This window comes from Festucalex cinctus, chromosome 7 (assembly GCF_051991245.1).
Source record: "Festucalex cinctus isolate MCC-2025b chromosome 7, RoL_Fcin_1.0, whole genome shotgun sequence".
Taxonomy (NCBI): domain Eukaryota; kingdom Metazoa; phylum Chordata; class Actinopteri; order Syngnathiformes; family Syngnathidae; genus Festucalex; species Festucalex cinctus.
Window position 1 is genome coordinate 23,681,131 of NC_135417.1, and position 23,970 is coordinate 23,705,100.

Here is a 23,970-nt window from a genome sequence, read left to right on the forward strand (position 1 = left end):
TCGATGCCCACATTCTCCTATTGGATTTTACCTGCTCGTAATGTTTGTTGTTGTTCTTTTTGGTGATTTTCTTTTGTGAGTTTAAGGGGAATTAGCTCAAATGGTAGAGCGCTTGCTTTGCATGCGAGAGGTAGTGGCATCGATGCCCACATTCTCCATTTGGATTATGCCTGATCGTAACGTTTGTTGTTGTTTTTGGTTATTATCTTCTTTGAGCTGCAGGGGTATTAGCTCAAATGGTAGAGCGCTTGCTTCGCATGCGAGCGGTAGTGGGATCGATCCCCACATTCTCACATTGGATTTTGATTGCTCGTTAACTTTTGTTGTTTTTGATGATTTTGTTGCAATAATTGGAGGGGAATTAGCTCAAATGGTAGAGCGCTCGCTTTGCATGCGAGAGGTAGTGGGATCAATGCGCACATTCTCCAATTGGAGTTTGCCTGCCCGTTAATTTGTTGTTGTTGTTGTTTTTGGTGATTTTCTTGTGTGAGTTAAAGGGGAATTAGCTCAAATGGTAGAGCGCTTGCTGAGCATGTGAGAGGTAGTGGGTTCGATACCCACATTCTCCATTTGGATTTTGCCTGGTCGTTAACTTTTATTGTTGTTGTTTTTGGTGATTTTCTTGTGTGATTTAGAGGGGAATTAGCTCAAATGGTAGAGTGCTCGCTTTGCATGCGAGAGGTAGTGGGATCAATGCCCACATTCTCCAATTGGATTATGCCTGCTCGTTAACTTGTTGTTGTTGTTTTTGGTGATTTTCTTCTGTGAGCTGCAGGGGAATTAGCTTAAATGGTAGAGCGCTTGCATCGCATGCGAGAGGTAGTGGGATCAATGCCCACATTCTCCAATTGGACTTTGCCTGCCCGTTAACTTGTTGTTGTTGTTGTTTTTGGTGATTTTCTTTTGTGAGTTAAAGGGGAATTAGCTCAAATGGTGGAGCGCTGGCTTCGCATTCGAGAGGTAGTGGGATCGATGCCCACATTCTCAATTTGGATTTTACCTGCTCGTAATGTTTGTTGTTGTTGTTTTTGGTGATTTTCTTTTGTGAGTTAAAGGGGAATTAGCTCAAATGGTAGAGCGCTTGCTTCGCATGCGAGAGGTAGTGGGATCAATGCCCACATTCTCCATTTGGATTTTACCTTCTCGTAATGTTTGCTGTTGTTGTTTTTGGTGATTTTCTTTTGTCAGTTAAAGGGGAATTAGGTCAAATGGTAGAGCGCTTTCTTTGCATCCGAGAGGTAGTGGCATCGATGCCCACATTCTCCATTTGGATTATGCCTGATCGTAACGTTTGTTGTTGTTTTTGGTGATTTTCTTGTATGCTTTGCAGGGGAACTAGTTCAAATGGTAGAATGCTCGCTTCGCGTTCGTGGGATCGATGCCCACATTCTCCACTTGGATTTTGCCTGCTCGTTAACTTTTGTTGTTGCTGTTTTTGGTGATTATCTTCTTTGAGTTGCAGTTGAATTAGCTCAAATGGTAGAGCGCTCGCTTTGCATGCGAGAGGTAGTGGGATCGATACCCACATTCTCCATTTGGATTTTGCCTGCTCGTCAACTTTTGTTGTTGTTGTTTTTGGTGATTATCTTCTTTGAGTTGCAGGGGTATTAGCTCAAATGGTAGAGCGCTTGCTTCGCATGCGAGTTGTAGTGGGATCGATCCCCACATTCTCCTATTGGATTTTGCTTGCTCGTTAACTTTTGTTGTTTTTTGATGATTTTGTTGCAATAATTGCAGGGGAATTTGCTCAAATGGTAGAGCGCTTGCTTAGCATGCGAGAGGTCGTGGAATCGATGCCCACATTCTCCAATTGGATTTTACCTTCTCGTAATGTTTGTTGTTGTTGTTTTTGGTGATTTTCTTTTGTGAGTTAAAGGGGAATTAGCTCAAATGGTAGAGCGCTTGCTTCGCATGCGAGAGGTAGTGGGATCAATGCCCACATTCTCCATTTGGATTTTACCTTCTCGTAATGTTTGTTGTTGTTGTTTTTGGTGATTTTCTTTTGTCAGTTAAAGGGGAATTAGGTCAAATGGTAGAGCGCTTTCTTTGCATCCGAGAGGTAGTGGTATCGATGCCCACATTCTCCATTTGGATTATGCCTGATCGTAACGTTTGTTGTTGTTTTTGGTGATTTTCTTGTATGCTTTGCAGGGGAACTAGTTCAAATGGTAGAATGCTCGCTTCGCGTTCGTGGGATTGATGCCCACATTCTCCAATTGGATTGTGCTTGCTCGTTAACTTTTGTTGTTTTTGATGATTTTCTTGGATTAATTGGAGGGGAATTAGCTCAAATGGTAGAGCGCTAGCTTTGCATGCGACAGGTAGTGGGATCGATACCCACATTCTCCATTTGGATTTTGCCTGCTCGTCAACTTTTGTTGTTGTTGTTTTTGGTGATTATCTTCTTTGAGTTGCAGGGGTATTAGCTCAAATGGTAGAGCGCTTGCTTCGCATGCGAGTTGTAGTGGGATCGATCCCCACATTCTCCTATTGGATTTTGCTTGCTCGTTAACTTTTGTTGTTTTTTGATGATTTTGTTGCAATAATTGCAGGGGAATTTGCTCAAATGGTAGAGCGCTTGCTTAGCATGCGAGAGGTCGTGGAATCGATGCCCACATTCTCCAATTGGATTTTACCTGCTCGTAATGTTTGTTGTTGTTCTTTTTGGTGATTTTCTTTTGTGAGTTTAAGGGTAATTAGCTCAAATGGTAGAGTGCTTGCTTCGCATGCGAGAGGTGTTGGGATCAATACCCACATTCTCCATTTGGATTTTACCTGCTCGTAATGTTTGTTGTTGTTGTTTTTGGTGACTTTCTTTTGTGAGTTAAAGGGGAATTAGCTCAAATGTTAGAGCGCTTGCTTTGCATGCGAGAGGTAGTGGCATCGATGCCCACATTCTCCATTTGGATTATGCCTGATCGTAACGTTTGTTGTTGTTTTTGGTGATTTTCTTGTATGCTTTGCAGGGGAAGTAGTTCAAATGGTAGAATGCTCGCTTAGCGTTCGTGGGATCAATGCCCACATTCTCCACTTGGATTTTGCCTGCTCGTTAACTTTTGTTGTTGTTGTTTTTGGTGATTATCTTCTTTGAGTTGCAGGGGAATTAGCTCAAATGGTAGAGCGCTCGCTTTGCATGCGAGAGGTAGTGGGATCAATGCCCACATTCTCCATTTGGATTTTGCCTGGTCGTTAACTTTTATTGTTGTTGTTTTTGGTGATTTTCTTGTGTGATTTAGAGGGGAATTAGTTCAAATGGTAGAGAGCTCGCTTTGCATGCGAGAGGTAGTGGGATCAATGCCCACATTCTCCAATTGGATTATGCCTGCTCGTTAACTTGTTGTTGTTTTTGGTGATTTTCTTCTGTGAGCTGCAGGGGAATTAGCTTAAATGGTAGAGCGCTTGCATCGCATGCGAGAAGTAGTGGGATCAATGCCCACATTCTCCACTTGGATTTTGCCTGCTCGTTAACTTTTGTTGTTGTTGTTTTTGGTGATTATCTTCTTTGAGTTGCAGGGGAATTAGCTCAAATGGTAGAGCGCTCGCTTTGCATGCGAGAGGTAGTGGGATCAATGCCCACATTCTCCATTTGGATTTTGCCTGGTCGTTAACTTTTATTGTTGTTGTTTTTGGTGATTTTCTTGTGTGATTTAGAGGGGAATTAGTTCAAATGGTAGAGAGCTCGCTTTGCATGCGAGAGGTAGTGGGATCAATGCCCACATTCTCCAATTGGATTATGCCTGCTCGTTAACTTGTTGTTGTTTTTGGTGATTATCTTCTTTGAGCTGCAGGGGAATTAGCTCAAATGGTAGAGCGCTCGCTTTGCATGCGAGAGGTAGTGGGTTCGATGCCCACATTCTCCATTTGGATTTTGCCTGGTCGTTAACTTTTATTGTTGTTGTTTTTGGTGATTTTCTTGTGTGATTTAGAGGGGCTTTAGCTCAAATGGTAGAGCGCTCGCTTTGCATGCGAGAGGTAGTGGGATCAATGCCCACATTCTCCAATTGGATTATGCCTGCTCGTTAACTTGTTGTTGTTGTCATTGGTGATTTTCTCCTGTGAGCTGCAGGGGAATTAGCTTAAATGGTAGAGCGCTTGCATCGCATGCGAGAGGTAATGGGATCAATGCCCACATTCTCCAATTGGACTTTGCCTGCCCGTTAACTTATTGTTGTTGTTGTTTTTGGTGATTTTCTTTTGTGAGTCAAAGGGGAATTAGCTCAAATGGTGGAGCGCTTGCTTCGCATTCGAGAGGTAGTGGGATCGATGCCCACATTCTCTATTTGGATTTTACCTGCTCGTAATGTTTGTTGTTGTTGTTTTTGGTGATTTTCTTTTGTGAGTTAAAGGGGAATTAGCTCAAATGGTAGAGCGCTTGCTTCGCATGCGAGAGGTAGTGGGATCAATGCCCACAATCTCCATTTGGATTTTACCTTCTCGTAATGTTTGTTGTTGTTGTTTTTGGTGATTTTCTTTTGTCAGTTAAAGGGGAATTAGGTTAAATGGTAGAGCGCTTTCTTTGCATCCGAGAGGTAGTGGCATCGATGCCCACATTCTCCATTTGGATTATGCCTGATCGTAACGTTTGTTGTTGTTTTTGGTGATTTTCTTGTATGCTTTGCAGGGGAACTTGTTCAAATGGTAGAATGCTCGCTTCGCGTTCGTGGGATCGATGCCCACATTCTCCACTTGGATTTTGCCTGCTCGTTAACTTTTGTTGTTGCTGTTTTTGGTGATTATCTTCTTTGAGTTGCAGTTGAATTAGCTCAAATGGTAGAGCGCTCGCTTTGCATGCAAGAGGTAGTGGGATTGATGCCCACATTCTCCAATTGTATTATGCCTGCTCGTTAACTTGTTGTTGTTGTTTTTGGTGATTTTGCACTGTGAGATGAAGGGGAATTAGCTCAAATGGTAGAGCGCTCGCTTTGCATGCGAGAGGTAGTCGGATCGATGCCCACATTCTCCAATTTGGATTTTGCCTGCTCGTCAACTTTTGTTGTTGTTTTTGGTGATTATCTTCTTTGAGTTGCAGGGGTATTAGCTCAAATGGTAGAGCGCTCGCTTTGCATGCAAGAGGTAGTGGGATTGATGCCCACATTCTCCAATTGGATTGTACTTGCTCGTTAACTTTTGTTGTTTTTGATGATTTTCTTTCATTATTTTAAGGGGAATTAGCTCAAATGGTAGAGCACTTGCTTCGCATGTGAGAGGTAGTGGGATCGATGCCAATTTTCTCCAATTGGATTTTGCTTGCTCGTTAACTTTTGTTGTTTTTGATGATTTTCTTGCAGTAATTGAGGGGAATTAGCTCAAATGAAAGAGCGCTCGCTGAGCATGTGAGAGGTAGTGAGTTTGATGCCCACATTCTCCATTTGGATTTTGCCTGCTCGTTAAATTTTGTTGTTGTTTTTGGTGATTTTCTTGTATGCTTTGCAGGGGAAGTAGTTCAAATTGTAGAATGCTCGCTTAGCGTTTGTGGGATCGATGCCCACATTCTCCATTTGGATTTTGCCTGCTCGTTAACTTTTGTTGTTGTTGTTTTTGGTGATTATCTTCTTTGAGCTGCAGGGGAATTAACTCAAATGGTAGAGCGCTCGCTTTGCATGCGAGAGGTAGAGGGATTGATGCCCACATTCTCCATTTGGATTTTACCTGCTCGTAATGTTTGTTGTTGTTGTTTTTGGTGATTTTCTTTTGTGAGTGAAAGGGCAATTAGCTCAAATGGTAGAGTGGTTGCTTCGCATGCGAGAAGTAGTGGGATCGATACCCACGTTCTCCATTCGAATTTTGCCTGATCGTAACGTTTGTTGTTGTTTTTGGTGATTTTCTTGTATGCTTTGCAGGGGAAGTCGCTCAAATGGTAGAATGCTCGCTGAGCGTTTTTGGGATCGATGCCCACATTCTCCATTTGGATTTTGCCTGCTCGTTAACTTTTGTTGTTGTTGTTTTTGGTGATTATCTTCTTTGAGCTGCAGGGGAATTAGCTCAAATGGTAGAGCGCTCGCTTTGCATGCGAGAGGTAGTGGGTTCGATGCCCACATTCTCCATTTGGATTTTGCCTGGTCGTTAACTTTTATTGTTGTTGTTTTTGGTGATTTTCTTGTGTGATTTAGAGGGGATTTAGCTCAAATGGTAGAGCGCTCGCTTTGCATGCGAGAGGTAGTGGGATCAATGCCCACATTCTCCAATTGGATTATGCCTGCTCGTTAACTTGTTGTTGTTGTCATTGGTGATTTTCTCCTGTGAGCTGCAGGGGAATTAGCTTAAATGGTAGAGCACTTGCATCGCATGCGAGAGGTAGTGGGATCAATGCCCACATTCTCCAATTGGACTTTGCCTGCCCGTTAACTTATTGTTGTTGTTGTTTTTGGTGATTTTCTTTTGTGAGTCAAAGGGGAATTAGCTCAAATGGTGGAGCGCTTGCTTCGCATTCGAGAGGTAGTGGGATCGATGCCCACATTCTCCATTTGGATTTTACCTGCTCGTAATGTTTGTTGTTGTTGTTTTTGGTGATTTTCTTTTGTGAGTTAAAGGGGAATTAGCTCAAATGGTAGAGCGCTTGCTTCGCATGCGAGAGGTAGTGGGATCAATGCCCACATTCTCCATTTGGATTTTACCTTCTCGTAATGTTTGTTGTTGTTGTTTTTGGTGATTTTCTTTTGTCAGTTAAAGGGGAATTAGGTCAAATGGTAGAGTGCTTTCTTTGCATCCGAGAGGTAGTGGCATCGATGCCCACATTCTCCATTTGGATTATGCCTGATCGTAACGTTTGTTGTTGTTTTTGGTGATTTTCTTGTATGCTTTGCAGGGGAACTAGTTCAAATGGTAGAATGCTCGCTTAGCGTTCGTGGGATCGATGCCCACATTCTCCACTTGGATTTTGCCTACTCGTTAACATTTGTTGTTGTTGTTTTTGGTGATTATCTTCTTTGAGTTGCAGTTGAATTAGCTCAAATGGTAGAGCGTTCGCTTTGCATGCAAGAGGTAGTGGGATTGATGCCCACATTCTCCAATTGGATTGTGCTTGCTCGTTAACTTTTGTTGTTTTTGATGATTTTCTTGCGTTAATTGGAGGGGAATTAGCTCAAATGGTAGAGCGCTCGCTTTGCATGCGAGAGGTAGTGGGATCAATGCCCACATTCTCCAATTGGAGTTTGCCTGCCCGTTAACTTTTTGTTGTTGTTGTTTTTGGTGATTTTCTTGTGTGAGTTAAAGGGGAATTAGCTCAAATGGTAGAGCGCTTGCTGAGCGTGCGAGAGGTAGTGGGTTCGATACCCACATTCTCCATTTGGATTTTGCCTGGTCGTTAACTTTTATTGTTGTTGTTTTTGGTGATTTTCTTGTGTGATTTAGAGGGGAATTAGCTCAAATGGTAGAGCGCTCGCTTTGCATGCGAGAGGTAGTGGGATCAATACCCACATTCTCCAAGTGTATTATGCCTGCTCGTTAACTTGTTGTTGTTGTTTTTGGTGATTTTGTACCGTGAGATGAAGGGGAATTAGCTCAAATGGTAGAGCGCTCGCTTAGCATGCGAGAGTTAGTGGGATCGATGCCCACATTCTCCATTTGGATTTTGCCTGCTCGTCAACTTTTGTTGTTGTTGTTTTTGGTGATTATCTTCTTTGAGTTGCAGGGGTATTAGCTCAAATGGTAGAGCGCTCGCTTTGCATGCAAGAGGTAGTGGGATTGATGCCCACATTCTCCAATTTGGATTTTGCCTGCTCGTCAACTTTTGTTTTTGTTTTTGGTGATTATCTTCTTTGAGTTGCAGGGGTATTAGCTCAAATGGTAGAGCGCTCGCTTTGCATGCGAGAGGTAGTGGGATTGATGCCCACATTCTCCATTTGGATTTTACCTGCTCGTAATGTTTGTTGTTGTTGTTTTTGGTGATTTTCTTTTGTGAGTGAAAGGGCAATTAGCTCAAATGGTAGAGCGCTCGCTTAGCATGCGAGAGTTAGTGGGATCGATGCCCACATTCTCCATTTGGATTTTGCCTGCTCGTCAACTTTTGTTGTTGTTGTTTTTGGTGATTATCTTCTTTGAGTTGCAGGGGTATTAGCTCAAATGGTAGAGCGCTCGCTTAGCATGCGAGAGTTAGTGGGATCGATGCCCACATTCTCCATTTGGATTTTGCCTGCTCGTCAACTTTTGTTGTTGTTGTTTTTGGTGATTATCTTCTTTGAGTTGCAGGGGTATTAGCTCAAATGGTAGAGCGCTCGCTTTGCATGCAAGAGGTAGTGGGATTGATGCCCACATTCTCCAATTTGGATTGTACTTGCTCGTTAACTTTTGTTGTTTTTGATGATTTTCTTTCATTATTTTAAGGGGAATTAGCTCAAATGGTAGAGCACTTGCTTCGCATGTGAGAGGTAGTGGGATCGATGCCAATTTTCTCCAATTGGATTTTGCTTGCTCGTTAACTTTTGTTGTTTTTGATGATTTTCTTGCAGTAATTGAGGGGAATTAGCTCAAATGAAAGAGCGCTCGCTGAGCATGTGAGAGGTAGTGAGTTTGATGCCCACATTCTCCATTTGGATTTTGCCTGCTCGTTAAATTTTGTTGTTGTTTTTGGTGATTTTCTTGTATGCTTTGCAGGGGAAGTAGTTCAAATTGTAGAATGCTCGCTTAGCGTTTGTGGGATCGATGCCCACATTCTCCATTTGGATTTTGCCTGCTCGTTAACTTTTGTTGTTGTTGTTTTTGGTGATTATCTTCTTTGAGCTGCAGGGGAATTAACTCAAATGGTAGAGCGCTCGCTTTGCATGCGAGAGGTAGTGGGATTGATGCCCACATTCTCCATTTGGATTTTACCTGCTCGTAATGTTTGTTGTTGTTGTTTTTGGTGATTTTCTTTTGTGAGTGAAAGGGCAATTAGCTCAAATGGTAGAGTGGTTGCTTCGCATGCGAGAAGTAGTGGGATCGATACCCACGTTCTCCATTCGAATTTTGCCTGATCGTAACGTTTGTTGTTGTTTTTGGTGATTTTCTTGTATGCTTTGCAGGGGAAGTCGCTCAAATGGTAGAATGCTCGCTGAGCGTTTTTGGGATCGATGCCCACATTCTCCATTTGGATTTTGCCTGCTCGTTAACTTTTGTTGTTGTTGTTTTTGGTGATTATCTTCTTTGAGCTGCAGGGGAATTAGCTCAAATGGTAGCGCGCTCGCTTTGCATGCGAGAGGTAGTGGGTTCGATGCCCACATTCTCCATTTGGATTTTGCCTGGTCGTTAACTTTTATTGTTGTTGTTTTTGGTGATTTTCTTGTGTGATTTAGAGGGGAATTAGCTCAAATGGTAGAGCGCTCGCTTTGCATGCGAGAGGTAGTGGGATCAATGCCCACATTCTCCAATTGGATTATGCCTGCTCGTTAACTTGTTGTTGTTGTCATTGGTGATTTTCTCCTGTGAGCTGCAGGGGAATTAGCTTAAATGGTAGAGCGCTTGCATCGCATGCGAGAGGTAGTGGGATCAATGCCCACATTCTCCAATTGGACTTTGCCTGCCCGTTAACTTATTGTTGTTGTTGTTTTTGGTGATTTTCTTTTGTGAGTTAAAGGGGAATTAGCTCAAATGGTGGAGCGCTTGCTTCGCATTCGAGAGGTAGTGGGATCGATGCCCACATTCTCCATTTGGATTTTACCTGCTCGTAATGTTTGTTGTTGTTGTTTTTGGTGATTTTCTTTTGTGAGAAAAAGGGGAATTAGCTCAAATGGTAGAGCGCTTGCTTCGCATGCGAGAGGTAGTGGGATCAATGCCCACATTCTCCATTTGGATTTTACCTTCTCGTAATGTTTGTTGTTGTTGTTTTTGGTGATTTTCTTTTGTCAGTTAAACGGGAATTAGGTCAAATGGTAGAGCGCTTTCTTTGCATCCGAGAGGTAGTGGCATCGATGCCCACATTCTCCATTTGGATTATGCCTGATCGTAACGTTTGTTGTTGTTTTTGGTGATTTTCTTGTATGCTTTGCAGGGGAACTAGTTCAAATGGTAGAATGCTCGCTTAGCGTTCGTGGGATCGATGCCCACATTCTCCACTTGGATTTTGCCTACTCGTTAACATTTGTTGTTGTTGTTTTTGGTGATTATCTTCTTTGAGTTGCAGATGAATTACCTCAAATGGTAGAGCGTTCGCTTTGCATGCAAGAGGTAGTGGGATTGATGCCCACATTCTCCAATTGGATTGTGCTTGCTCGTTAACTTTTGTTGTTTTTGATGATTTTCTTGCATTAATTGGAGGGGAATTAGCTCAAATGGTAGAGCGCTCGCTTTGCATGCGAGAGGTAGTGGGATCAATGCCCACATTCTCCAATTGGAGTTTGCCTGCCCGTTAACTTGTTGTTGTTGTTGTTTTTGGTGATTTTCTTGTGTGAGTTAAAGGGGAATTAGCTCAAATGGTAGAGCGCTTGCTGAGCGTGCGAGAGGTAGTGGGTTAGATACCCACATTCTCCATTTGGATTTTGCCTGGTCGTTAACTTTTATTGTTGTTGTTTTTGGTGATTTTCTTGTGTGATTTAGAGGGGAATTAGCTCAAATGGTAGAGCGCTCGCTTTGCATGCGAGAGCTAGTGGGATCAATGCCCACATTCTCCAAGTGTATTATGCCTGCTCGTTAACTTGTTGTTGTTGTTTTTGGTGATTTTGTACCGTGAGATGAAGGGGAATTAGCTCAAATGGTAGAGCGCTCGCTTAGCATGCGAGAGGTAGTGGGATCGATGCCCACATTCTCCATTTGGATTTTGCCTGCTCGTCAACTTTTGTTGTTGGTGTTTTTGGTGATTATCTTCTTTGAGTTGCAGGGGTATTAGCTCAAATGGTAGAGCGCTTGCGGGATCGATCCACACATTCTCCCATTGGATTTTGCTTGCTCGTTAACTTTTGTTGTTTTTGATGATTTTGTTGCAATAATTGGAGGGGAATTAGCTCAAATGGTAGAGCGCTTGCTTAGCATGCGAGAGGTCGTGGAATTGATGCCCACATTCTCCAATTGGATTTTACCTGCTCGTAATGTTTGTTGTTGTTCTTTTTGGTGATTTTCTTTTGTGAGTTTAAGGGGAATTAGCTCAAATGGTAGAGCGCTTGCTTTGCATGCGAGAGGTAGTGGCATCGATACCCACATTCTCCATTTGGATTATGCCTGATCGTAACGTTCGTTGTTGTTTTTGGTGATTTTCTTGTATGCTTTGCAGGGGACGTAGTTCAAATGGTAGAATGCTCGCTTAGCGTTCGTGGGATCGATGCCCGCATTCTCCACTTGGATTTTGCCTGCTCGTTAACTTTTGTTGTTGTTGTTTTTGGTGATTATCTTCTTTGAGTTGCAGGGGAATTAGCTCAAATGGTAGAGCGCTCGCTTTGCATGCAAGAGATAGTGGGATTGATGCCCACATTCTCCAATTGGGTTGTACTTGCTCGTTAACTTTTGTTGTTTTTGATGATTTTCTTGCATTATTTGAAGGGGAATTAGCTCAAATGATAGAGCACTTGCTTCGCATGTGTGAGGTAGTGGGATCGATGCCCACATTCTCCAATTAGATTTTGCTTGCTCGTTAACTTTTGTTGTTTTTGTTGATTTTCTTGCAGTAATTGAGGGGAATTAGCTCAAATGAAAGAGCGCTCGCTGAGCATGTGAGAGGTCGTGAGATTGATGCCCACATTCTCCATTTGTATTACCTGCTCGTAATGTTTGTTGTTGTTGTTTTTGGTGATTTTCTTTTGTGAGTTAAAGGGGAATTAGCTCAAATGGTAGCGTGGTTGCTTCGCATGCGTGAGGTAGTGGCATCGATGCCCACATTCTCCATTTGGATTATGCCTGATCGTAACGTTCGTTGTTGTTTTTGGTGATTTTCTTGTATGCTTTGCAGGGGACGTAGTTCAAATGGTAGAATGCTCGCTTAGCGTTCGTGGGATCGATGCCCGCATTCTCCACTTGGATTTTGCCTGCTCGTTAACTTTTGTTGTTGTTGTTTTTGGTGATTATCTTCTTTGAGTTGCAGGGGAATTATCTCAAATGGTAGAGCGCTCGCTTTGCATGCAAGAGATAGTGGGATTGATGCCCACATTCTCCAATTGGTTTGTACTTGCTCGTTAACTTTTGTTGTTTTTGATGATTTTCTTGCAGTAATTGAGGGGAATTAGCTCAAAAGAAAGAGCGCTCGCTGAGCATGTGAGAGGTAGTGAGATTGATGCCCACATTCTCCATTTGGATTTTGCCTGCTCGTTAAATTTTGTTGTTGTTTTTGGTGATTTTTCTAATGTGAGCTGCAGGGGAATTAGCTTAAATGGTAGAGCGCTTGCATCGTATGCGAGAGGTAGTGGGATCGATCCCCACATTTTCCATTTGGATTATGCCTGATCGTAACGTTTGTTGTTGTTTTTGGTGATTTTCTTGTATGCTTTGCAGGGGAAGTAGTTCAAATTGTAGAATGCTCGCTTAGCGTTTGTGGGATCGATGCCCACATTCTCCATTTGGATTTTGCCTGCTCGTTAACTTTTGTTGTTGTTGTTTTTGGTGATTATCTTCTTTGAGCTGCAGGGGTATTAGCTCAAATGGTAGAGCGCTTGCTTCGCATGCGAGCGGTAGTGGGATCGATCCCCACATTCTCCCATTGGATTTTGCTTGCTCGTTAACTTTTGTTGTTTTTGATGATTTTGTTGCAATAATTGGAGGGGAATTAGCTCAAATGGTAGAGCGCTTGCTTAGCATGCGAGAGGTCGTGGAATTGATGCCCACATTCTCCAATTGGATTTTACCTGCTCGTAATGTTTGTTGTTCTTCTTTTTGGTGATTTTCTTTTGTGAGTTTAAGGGGAATTAGCTCAAATGGTAGAGCGCTTGCTTTGCATGCGAGAGGTAGTGGCATCGATGCCCACATTCTCCATTTGGATTATGCCTGATCGTAACGTTCGTTGTTGTTTTTGGTGATTTTCTTGTATGCTTTGCAGGGGACGTAGTTCAAATGGTAGAATGCTCGCTTAGCGTTCGTGGGATCGATGCCCGCATTCTCCACTTGGATTTTGCCTGCTCGTTAACTTTTGTTGTTGTTGTTTTTGGTGATTATCTTCTTTGAGTTGCAGGGGAATTATCTCAAATGGTAGAGCGCTCGCTTTGCATGCAAGAGATAGTGGGATTGATGCCCACATTCTCCAATTGGTTTGTACTTGCTCGTTAACTTTTGTTGTTTTTGATGATTTTCTTGCATTATTTAAAGGGGAATTAGCTCAAATGATAGAGCACTTGCTTCGCATGTGAGAGGTAGTGGGATCGATGCCCACATTCTCCAATTGGGTTTTGCTTGCTCATAACTTTTGTTGTTTTTGATGATTTTCTTGCAGTAATTGAGGGGAATTAGCTCAAATGAAAGAGCGCTCGCTGAGCATGTGAGAGGTAGTGAGATTGATGCCCACATTCTCCATTTGTATTACCTGCTCGTAATGTTTGTTGTTGTTGTTTTTGGTGATTTTCTTTTGTGAGTTAAAGGGGAATTAGCTCAAATGGTAGCGTGGTTGCTTCGCATGCGAGAGGTAGTGGCATCGATGCCCACATTCTCCATTTGGATTATGCCTGATCGTAACGTCTGTTGTTGTTTTTGATGATTTTCTTGCAGTAATTGAGGGGAATTAGCTCAAAAGAAAGAGCGCTCGCTGAGCATGTGAGAGGTAGTGAGATTGATGCCCACATTCTCCATTTGGATTTTGCCTGCTCGTTAAATTTTGTTGTTGTTTTTGGTGATTTTTCTAATGTGAGCTGCAGGGGAATTAGCTTAAATGGTAGAGCGCTTGCATCGTATGCGAGAGGTAGTGGGATCGATCCCCACATTTTCCATTTGGATTATGCCTGATCGTAACGTTTGTTGTTGTTTTTGGTGATTTTCTTGTATGCTTTGCAGGGGAAGTAGTTCAAATTGTAGAATGCTCGCTTAGCGTTTGTGGGATCGATGCCCACATTCTCCATTTGGATTTTGCCTGCTCGTTAACTTTTGTTGTTGTTGTTTTTGGTGATTATCTTCTTTGAGCTGCAGGGGAATTAACTCAAATGGTAGAGCGCTCGCTTTGCATGCGAGAGGTACTGGGATCGATACCCACGTTCTCCATTTGAATTTTGCCTGCTCGTTAACTTTTGTTGTTGTTGTTTTTGGTGATTTTCTTCTGTGAGTTGAAGGGGAATTAGCTCAAATGGTAGAGCGCTTGCTTTGCATGCGAGAGGTAGTGGGATCGATGCCCACATTCTCCAACTGCGTTTTGCCTGCTCGTTAACTTGTTGTTGTTGTTTTTGGTGATTTTCTTCTATGAGTTGAAGGGGAATTAGCTCAAATGGTAGAGTGCTAGCTTTGCATGCGAGAGGTAGTGGGATCGATGCCCACATTCTCCAACTGCATTTTTCCTGCTCGTTAACTTTTATTGTTTTTTGTGATTATCTTCTGAGTTGCAGGGGAATTATCTCAAATGGTAGAGCGCTCGCTTAGCATGCGAGAGGTAGTGGGATCGATGCCCACAATCTCCAATTGGATTTTGCCTGCTCGTTAACTTATTGTTGTTGTTGTTTTTGGTGATTTTCTTCCGTGAGTTGAAGGGGAATTAGCTCAAATGGTAGAGCGCTTGCTTTGCATGCGAGAGGGTGTGGGATCGATGCCCACTTTCTCCAATTGGATTTTGCCTGCCCGTTAACTTGTTGTTGTTGTTTTTGGTGATTTTCTTATGTGAGTTGAAGGGGAATTAGCTCAAATGGTAGAGCGCTTGTTTTGCATGCGAGAGGTAGTGGGATCGATGCCCACATTCTCCAATTGAGTTTTACCTGCTCGTAATGTTTGTTGTTGTTTTTGGTGATTTTCTTTTGTGAGTGAAAGGGGAATTAGCTCAAATGGTGGAGCGTTTTGCTTCGCATGTGAGAGGTAGTGGGATCAATGCCCACATTCTCCAATTGGATTTTACCTTCTCGTAATGTTTGTTGTTGTTGTTTTTGGTGATTTTCTTTTGTGAGTTAAAGGAGAATGAGCTCAAATGGTAGAGTGCTTGCTTCACATGCGAGAGGTAGTGGGATCAATGCCCACATTCTCCATTTGGATTTTACCTGCTCGTAATGTTTGTTGTTGTTGTTTTTGGTGACTTTCTTTTGTGAGTTAAAGGGGAATTAGCCCAAATGGTAGAGCGCTTTCTTTGCATGCGAGAGGTAGTGGCATCGATGCCCACATTCTCCATTTGGATTATGCCTGATCGTAACGTTTGTTGTTGTTTTTGGTGATTTTCTTGTATGCTTTGCAGGGGAATTAGTTCAAATGGTAGAATGCTCGCTTAGCCTTCGTGGGATCGATGCCCACATTCTCCACTTGGATTTTGCCTGCTCGTTAACTTTTGTTGTTGTTGTTTTTGGTGATTATTTTATTTGAGTTGCAGTGGAATTAGCTCAAATGGTAGAGCGCTCGCTTTGCATGCAAGAGGTAGTGGGATTGATGCCCACATTCTCCAATTGATTATACTTGCTCGTTAGGGCCCGAGCAGCGACCGCTGCGAGGTACCTATTGTTTTTCGTTCGAATTATTATTATTATTATTATTATTATTATTCTCCGTAAACGATCGCATTTTTGAGTACCTAAACATTCACGAAAACTCACCAAACTTTGCACACTCCTCAGGCCCGGTGAAAAATTTGATATTATGAAGTCGTCATAACAACGCGACTCTATAGCGCCCCCTAGCGTAGAAAAATAAAAACCAAGCCTGGCACGTTTGAGCTAGAGCAACGAAAATTGGCAGGCACGTGTAGCACCCCGAGACGCACAAAAAAGTCTATTGGGACCATGTAGCTAAAATGTACAGGAAATGAGCTATGAATTTTTTTATGTCCAATTTTGGCCTATTTTGGCACATTCACTGTGGTCATGCTTTTTCCCCCTCTGCAAACATTTTTCATCCAATTCACATCAAACTTGGCATTTATCATCTCAAGACCTGAGAGAACAACTGGGCAAAAAGTCTTGCCTTTTCGAAATACTATATGATGGGGGCGGGGCATCAAATATTGCCTTTAAAATTTCATTTGTCCAGAAAGAGCAAATGCTTAATAACTCCCATGTTCAAGCTCCAAAAAATCTCAAACTTCTCAGGCAACGTAATAGTCACGGCCTGAAAACATCTATATGATAAAATTCAGTTATACATATAGCGCCACCTAGTGGTGACAATAAATGTCATACTTTACGTTTTTAGCTACTGCGCTGAGCTCGTTGAAGGGATCCAGTTGAAAGTTGGTCAGAAAAGCCTTAAGATGTTGATCATGCCCCACACCGAATATTGTAACTTTTCGCCAAAGGGCGTGGCCGCTACGGTGCCGCAAAGTCTGAAGATTTTTCGTGACAATAAAAGCTGCATGAACTTGACCGAGATGATCCTATCTTCTCAAAATTTCACACATTTGATGAGAGTCCAGCCCTAAAGACATCTACGAACTTATATTTCATCTTACTGATAGCGCCACCTAGTGGCAATTTTTTTTCTTACGAATTTTCTTGTACATTTTTTCTCCAAACACGTTAACTGGACCAACCTCATATTTGCTCAGATGAGGGTTTCGGCCTTCATGATGTCACAACACGAAGTTTGTGAGTTTTCGCGAAATGCTGTGGGCGTGGCTAAGCGCTGTTCGCCAAGAAAACAACGCCAGTTTTGAGGGTCTAAACATGCACAGAAACTCCTGAAACTTGGCACACACATCTGGCCTGGTAAAATGAGCAATATTTTATTGTTGATTGTGCTATTTTTTACAAAAATGACTCAATAGCGCCCTCTAGAAATTTTTAACGAAGCAGCCCCGGTTGTACGTTTAAGCAAGAACAACGACTATTTTTAGGTGTATGAGGGAGCCCAAGACCTACAAAAAAGTCTCTTGTACCCATATGCTAAAATGAACAGGAAGTGAGCTACGAATTTTTGAATGTCCCATTTTTTTTAATTTTTGCACATTCACAGGGGGCAGACTTTTGCCCACTTCTCCTACACGTTTCATCCGACTGAGTTAAGACTTGGCCTGGACCATGTCAAGACCTGAGCCAACGACAGGGGGAAAAATTTTGACTTTTCGAAATACTATATGATGAGGGCGGGGCATCAAAATTTGTGTTTCGCAATGAAAAAGGATATGCTTGATAACTCCCCGGTATATGCTCCAAAAAATCCCAAACTTGACATGTATGTTTATCGTCAAGGCCTGAAGTTATCTCTATGACAACATTCAGTTATATATGCAGCGCCACCTAGCCCTTGAGGCATAAAAAAAAAATACCCCACATACGGTATTTTGTACAAAAAATGTAAACTCATTCTAAGTGTGATAACTAAGTCATTTATGAATATTCTTTTAGTTTCCACCACTCAAAATGTTCACTGGCATCAGACTTATCCAAACATATATATATTTTTATTTATTTTTGATAGCCTCTATGGACATTAAAAGCAATATCGTGAATGAAGGATATGCTTAATAACTCCACGGTACATGCTCCAAAAAAAAATCCCACACTTGACATGTATGCTTATAATCAAGGCCTGAAGGTATCTCTATGACAACATTCAGTTATAAATACAGCGCCACCTAGCCCTTGAGGCTTATATATAAAAAAAAAAAAAATACCCCACATACGGTATTTTGTACAAAAAATGTACACTCATTCTAAGTGTGATAACTAAGTCATTTATGAATATTCTTTTAGTTTCCACCACTCAAATTGTTCACTGGCTTCACACCGATCCAAACGTATGTACGTTTCCATTTTGTTTTATTCATTTTTGATTGCCCCTTTGGACAATAAAAGTAACATTGTGCAATGAGTACAACGAGCGATGATGTGTATATACACTTTTACAAAAAAATACCAATCAGGGCAACTCATTGCCTAAAAATAAAAAAGGACGCTGATTTTTGCAGGTCTTAACAATCACCAAAACCCGTTGAGCTTGACACACACACTGGCAAAAAAATATTCTACATGTAAACGTTTATTATGCCATTTTCAAAGAAATTTTGCTTCCAATATGCCAGTACCCCAACGTGCCAGTACCCCAACGTGCAAGTACCCCAACGTGCAAGGACCCCAACGTGGCCCGGGCTGCGAGGGCCCTTTATAGCTGCTCGCAGCTCTAGTTAACTTTTGTTATTGATGATTTTCTTGCATTAATTGGAGGGGAATTAGCTCAAATGGTAGAGCACTTGCTTCGTATGCGAGAGGTAGTGGGATCGATACCCACGTTCTCCATTTGAATTTTGCCTGCTCGTTAACTTTTGTTGGCTTTGATTTTTTTCTTGCAGTAATTGAGGGGAATTAGCTCAAATGAAAGAGCGCTCGCTGAGCATGTGAGAGGTAGTGAGATTGATGCCCACATTCTCCATTTGGATTTTGCCTGCTCGTTAAATTTTGCTTTGCATGCGAGAGGTAGTGGGATCAATGCCCACATTCTCCAACTGCATTTTGACTGCTCGTTAACTTTTATTGTTGTTGCTTTTGGTGATTTTCTTGTGTGAGTTAGAGGGGAATTACCTCAAATGGTAGAGCGCTCGCTTTGCATGCGAGAGGTAGTGGGATCAATTCCCACATTCTCCAGTTGGATTTTGCCTGCTCGTTAACTTTTTGTTGTTGTTTTTGGTGATTTTGTACTGTGAGTTGAAGGGGAATTAGCTCAAATTGTAGAGTGCTCGCTTAGCATGTGAGAGGTAGTGGGATCGATGCCCACGTTCTCCATTTGGATTTTGCCTGCTCGTCAACTTTTGTTGTTGTTGGTTTTTGGTGATTTTCTTGTGTGAGTTACAGGAGAATTAGCTCAAATGGTAGAGAGCTTGCTTCGTATGCGAGAGGTAGTGGGATCGATGCCCACGTTCTCCATTTTGATTTGCCTGCTCGTTAACTTTTGTTGTTTTTAGTGATTTTCTTGTATGAATTGCAGGGGAAGTGGTTCAAATGGTAGAGCGCTCGTTTTAGCATGTGAGAGTTATTGGGGTAGATGCCCACATTCTCCATTTGGATTTTGCCTGCTCGTTAACTTTTATTGTTCTTTTTGTTGTTTTTGACCTGTAAGCTAAAGGGGAATTAGCTCAAATGGTAGAGCGCTTGCTTAGCGTGCGAGAGGTAGTGGGATCGATACCCACATTCTCCATTTGGGTTTTGCCTGGTCGTTAACTTTTATTGTTGTTGTTTTTGGTGATTTTCTTGTATGCTTTGCAGGGGAAGTAGTTCAAATGGTAGAATGCTCACTTAGCGTTTGTGGGATCGATGCCCACGTTCTCCATTTGGATTTTGCCTGCTCGTTAACTTTTGTTGTTGTTGTTTTTGGTGATTATCTCTTTTGAGCTGCAGGGGAATTAACTCAAATGGTAGAGCGCTTGCTTTGCATGCGAGAGGTCGTGGGATGAATGCCCACATTCTCAAATTGGATTTTGCCTGCCCGTTAACTTGTTGTTGTTATTGTTTTTGGTGATTTTCTTCTATGAGTTGAAGGGAAATTAGCTCAAATGGTAGAGCATGCGAGAGGTAGTGGGATCGATGCCCACATTCTCCATTTGGATTTTGCCTGCTCGTTAAGTTTTGTTGTTCTTTTTGGTGATTTTCTTTTGTGAGTTAAAGGGGAGTGAGCTCACATGGTTGAGCGCTTGCTTCGCATGGGACAGGTAGTCGGATCGATACCCATATTCTCCATTTGGAGTTTGCCTGTTCGTTAACTTTTATTGTTTTTTGTGATTATGTTCTGAGTTGCAGGGGAATTAGCTCAAATGGTAGAGCGCTCGCTTAGCATGCGGGAGGTAGTGGGATCGATGCCCACATTCTCCAATTTGATTTTGCCTGCTCGTTAACTTGTTGTTGTTGTTGTTTTTGGTGATTTTCTTCTGTGAGTTGAAGGGGAATTAGCTCAAATGGTAGAGCGCTTGCATTGCATGCGAGAGGTAGTGGGATCGATGCCCACATTCTCCAACTGCATCTTGCCTGCTCGTTAACTTTTGTTGTTGTTGTTTTTGGTGATTTTCTTCTGTGAGTTGAAGGGGAATTAGCTCAAATGGTAGAGCGCTTGCTTTGCATGCGAGAGGTAGTGGGATCGATGCCCACATTCTCCAATAGGATTTTGCCTGCCCGTTAACTTGTTGTTGTTGTTTTTGGTGATTTTCTTCTATGAGTTGAAGGGGAATTAGCTCAAGTGGTAGAGCGCTCGCTTTGCATGTGTAAGGGAAATCGGTCCAATTAATTATTAAATCAATAATTGTTAATTATTAAATTAATAATCAATTGGCTCATTAATTGAAGGAGACTCAAACTTAATATTTAAATTAAGTTGAGCTTGCCTGCGGAGCACCACATCTCTTTTTGATAATTTTATCAGGATAACAGATGAGAACCTCGTTGAATCAGTCATTAAAATGAAGGTTGTGCCCTTACTACAATTTTGTGAGTTCTTTGTTCAGCTTAGAGGTCACTATAAATTGTTGAAACACACACACAGTAAACCAGGGGTTGAGTTTTGTGCACGTTTATTCTCTATCCTAGGTGGGATAATCTACTTAGAATTTAAAGAAGCAAAACTAACTACTATGATAGGAAATGAAACGAGAACTAAAATAATAAAAATAATCAAAGGAGAAGAAAAGAAGAAAAGAGAAACGGTCTTAACCAAGGTGATGGATTTCTTAAATCAAACCAACATGGGACCCACAATCAACCTAGTTTGCACCAATTTGTACTAGGGCGAAGGCCTGCAAAGTTGCACTTACAGATGGGGTTGGTCTGAGAAGCAGGACCCTGGATGGAGACTCGCCAAGCCCGTTTGAAGATAGAATGGAGAAGGTTCAGTTCAGGAGAGGGAGAGACAGGTCGTCCGGCTGGCCAACTGAGCGTCACGGGGTCAACCTGCTGGCTGGGAGAGGCCCTCTTGGTGAAGGCCTCAGCGTGCTTGGGAAAAGCACCATCCGTTGAGCCTTTGCAGGGACTAAAAGCAGCGTGTTTCGCTGCGCCTGTCGCTACACGCGATGGCTTCTGTGCGTTGCCGTGTGCTGGAGGTTAAGCTAGCTGGGCTAGCCCTTTGTCTGGCAGCCGCGCCGATGGAGACCAGGAAGGAGCCAAGGAGCAGCGAAGAAGCGGGAGCCAAAGAGCAGCGGAAGAGAGAGCGGAAGAGAGAGAGCAGCACGCAGGGAGCGTGCTTTTAAATTGGGAAGGCGGCGGCCTCCACACCAGGGGGGCCGGTTGAGACCACAGTGGAAAGTTACCAGCTGGGGGAGGTTTTTGGTTGACTAATCAGATTGAATCTGGATCCCATGTTTGTTGAGATTCTAAGGTCAGAATTCAATCAATGCAACACATACAATTGAATACCTCAAATGAAATGTTACCTAGCTTACACTGTTAAAACGTGCATACACATGAAAGTTTAGTGGAGAATCTGCCACTGCAATGGAACATTTTCATGACATTTCATGGAGTCAACATTTCACAAATGGCAAACATAACATTTCATAATTCATTGTTCTGTTGCAAAATAAGAAAGTCAAGTTTCTAAGAAGGCTTTTACTGTCCTGATTTGTGTGTGTGTGCGCGTGCGCGTGTCAATCAGAGCATTTGTGGCTGTTTGTGGGGGATGGTCTTGTCCTCCCCACCCCCCACAGTGGCATGTTCAGGCCACAGGAGCTCAATTCCTTTGGAACTGAGGTTGCAAAAAGTTACAACCGGCCGATAATCGTTACACATGCGAGAGGTAGTGGGATGGATGCCCACATTCTCCAACTGCATTTTGCCTGCTCGTTAACTTTTATTGTCACAGCTTAGCTTAGATCGCGAGATGCTGTGACTATCGCGTGACCGGTAGCGAGACTGGGAAAATCTAACATGGCGGCGCTCTGCTGCTAAAATAGAATTAGCTTTATATTTCTAATTAAACCCAAATTTAATGATTAGATAAATTCGATTTTTTTCTTTTCTAAGAAAGATCGGAAATATTATCCAGTGTGGACGACCTCGAACGTTTTATTGACGATTATTTTTATAGCTGCGCGATGGATGATCTGGCGGCTAGTCGGGATAATCCTTCGAAAAAAAAAAGGAAAAATGACTCGTCAACAGACACGGACGATTTAGCAACCGCCGACGTATCGGTGAGTATGCTGGATTCCATAAATAAAAAACTTGACGTCCTCTGTCTTATCCGCGAGTACGTCAAAGAATTAAAGGCAAGTTTGGAATTCGTTAGCCAACAGGTAAGCGATCTCCAACGCGATAACTCCGAGCTACGCTCCTCTCTCGTCGCTGTCACAGCCGAGTTGGAGACGATTAAAAAGGAAAATAAAATGCTAAAGGAAACGGTCTTAGATGTTCAATCCCGTAGTATGCGGGAAAATCTAATATTCTCAGGTATATCCGAAAATTCTCCAGATAATCCAGAGAGTGAGATAAAAAAATTCATGACATCATCGCTAAAGATCCCACAGGAGACGGTAAATAATATCTCTTTTCACCGTGTACACCGGCTCGGAGCTCGTAAGGGCAATAAGCCCCGTCCTATTATTGCTAAGTTCGAACATTTTAAACATAAAGAATTGGTAAAAAGTAAAGGACGGGAGCTCAAAGGGACATCTTTCGGGATGAATGATCAATTCCCAAGAGAGATAAACGAGCGGCGAAAAGTACTGTTTCCTATAATGAAACAAAATAGACAGGAGGGTAAACGGACTTCGATGGTCGTTGATAAATTATATATCGACGGCCAGCTATTCCGAAACCCAACCTCGACCCCTTGGCTGTTCTAACTGACAATTGGTAGAGCCGGGCATTGTGTGATTATTTGACGTATGTATATGTATATGTATGTGTATGTATATGTGTATATATGTATATATATGTATATGTATATGTATGTATATGTATATGTATGGATAATGGGTTATGAAATAGAATATGAATTTATATTATGCATAGGCTATATAGTAATAATAATAATAATAATAATAATAATAATAATAATAATAATAATAATAATAATAATAATAATAATAATATAAAAATATATTCTTAAAAAAAAATTAATAATAATAATAATAATCTCGCTTAGGTCACCATTTACTGGTGTATTGTTATGTTGAATCCCCCACAGATTTCCTTCACACTCACTTCCCCCCCACGTTTCTTCACTATTATACTTATCTACTTTCTATCTCTCTCTTTATATAAATTATATAAATTGCCTAATTACTCTTTTGCTATCCTACAATATGTTAATATTAATAAGCAGCTTATATAGATGTATACATAAGACTGAGTCTATATTGCTTGTATGCAGAAATTAGTTCTGGTCTCCTGGAATGTGTGTGGCGCTCGCTCCCAGGCAAAAAGAATAAAAATTTTAGACCATCTCTCAAAATTTAAGGCAGATATTTGTCTCCTACAAGAAACCCACTTACAAAAATCAGAAGAAAAATTATTTATAGATAAAAATTTTAGTCAAGTTTACTCTGCCTCCTATAATAGTAGACAAAGAGGTGTCTCTATACTTATACATAAGAATTTATTCTTTACTCTAAATAATATAGTAACAGATTTAGAGGGCCGATATATTATTATCCAGGTAACTATATTTAATAAAGTATATACAATTGGTAATTTATATGCCCCAAATAATGATGACCCTGATTTTTTCCATGAATTTTTCTCTCGGTTACTCGATTTAGCAACAAATTCTACTATTATTATTGGAGGTGATTTTAACACGGTCTTGAACCCGTTAATAGATCGTTCTAATAATACGATATATACAAGGCGATTACGATCCGCTAAAGTAATAGATGAATATATGGAGGATTTTGGCCTCAGCGATGGCTGGAGACTTCAAAACCCAACTAAGAAGGAATTTACTTTCTTCTCTGCTGTGCACCGATCATTCTCAAGAATTGATTTTTTCCTTACAAATAATTCTATTGTTGATAAAACTGCTATAAAAATACATTCTATAATTATAAGTGAT

The 23,970-nt window shown here is 41.7% G+C and overlaps 11 non-coding genes across 11 annotated transcripts; all 11 read left to right on the plus strand.

Moving 5' to 3' along the window:
* Positions 1-3,097: 3,097 nt before the first annotated feature.
* On the plus strand, positions 3,098-3,170 carry trnaa-ugc (transfer RNA alanine (anticodon UGC)). Its single transcript has one exon. It is a non-coding gene; the product is annotated as a tRNA-Ala (tRNA).
* Positions 3,171-3,512: 342 nt separating this feature from the next.
* Positions 3,513-3,585, plus strand: trnaa-ugc (transfer RNA alanine (anticodon UGC)). The gene has a single exon. It is a non-coding gene; the product is annotated as a tRNA-Ala (tRNA).
* Positions 3,586-3,787: 202 nt separating this feature from the next.
* trnaa-ugc (transfer RNA alanine (anticodon UGC)) lies at positions 3,788-3,860 on the plus strand. The gene has a single exon. It is a non-coding gene; the product is annotated as a tRNA-Ala (tRNA).
* A 2,111-nt stretch (positions 3,861-5,971) lies between these two features.
* Positions 5,972-6,044, plus strand: trnaa-ugc (transfer RNA alanine (anticodon UGC)). Its single transcript has one exon. It is a non-coding gene; the product is annotated as a tRNA-Ala (tRNA).
* Positions 6,045-6,111: 67 nt separating this feature from the next.
* On the plus strand, positions 6,112-6,184 carry trnaa-ugc (transfer RNA alanine (anticodon UGC)). The gene has a single exon. It is a non-coding gene; the product is annotated as a tRNA-Ala (tRNA).
* Positions 6,185-7,070: 886 nt separating this feature from the next.
* On the plus strand, positions 7,071-7,143 carry trnaa-ugc (transfer RNA alanine (anticodon UGC)). The gene has a single exon. It is a non-coding gene; the product is annotated as a tRNA-Ala (tRNA).
* Positions 7,144-7,351: 208 nt separating this feature from the next.
* On the plus strand, positions 7,352-7,424 carry trnaa-ugc (transfer RNA alanine (anticodon UGC)). The gene has a single exon. It is a non-coding gene; the product is annotated as a tRNA-Ala (tRNA).
* A 1,846-nt stretch (positions 7,425-9,270) lies between these two features.
* trnaa-ugc (transfer RNA alanine (anticodon UGC)) lies at positions 9,271-9,343 on the plus strand. Its single transcript has one exon. It is a non-coding gene; the product is annotated as a tRNA-Ala (tRNA).
* An 886-nt stretch (positions 9,344-10,229) lies between these two features.
* trnaa-ugc (transfer RNA alanine (anticodon UGC)) lies at positions 10,230-10,302 on the plus strand. Its single transcript has one exon. It is a non-coding gene; the product is annotated as a tRNA-Ala (tRNA).
* Positions 10,303-10,648: 346 nt separating this feature from the next.
* On the plus strand, positions 10,649-10,721 carry trnaa-agc (transfer RNA alanine (anticodon AGC)). The gene has a single exon. It is a non-coding gene; the product is annotated as a tRNA-Ala (tRNA).
* Positions 10,722-19,058: 8,337 nt separating this feature from the next.
* trnaa-agc (transfer RNA alanine (anticodon AGC)) lies at positions 19,059-19,131 on the plus strand. Its single transcript has one exon. It is a non-coding gene; the product is annotated as a tRNA-Ala (tRNA).
* Positions 19,132-23,970: the final 4,839 nt, after the last annotated feature.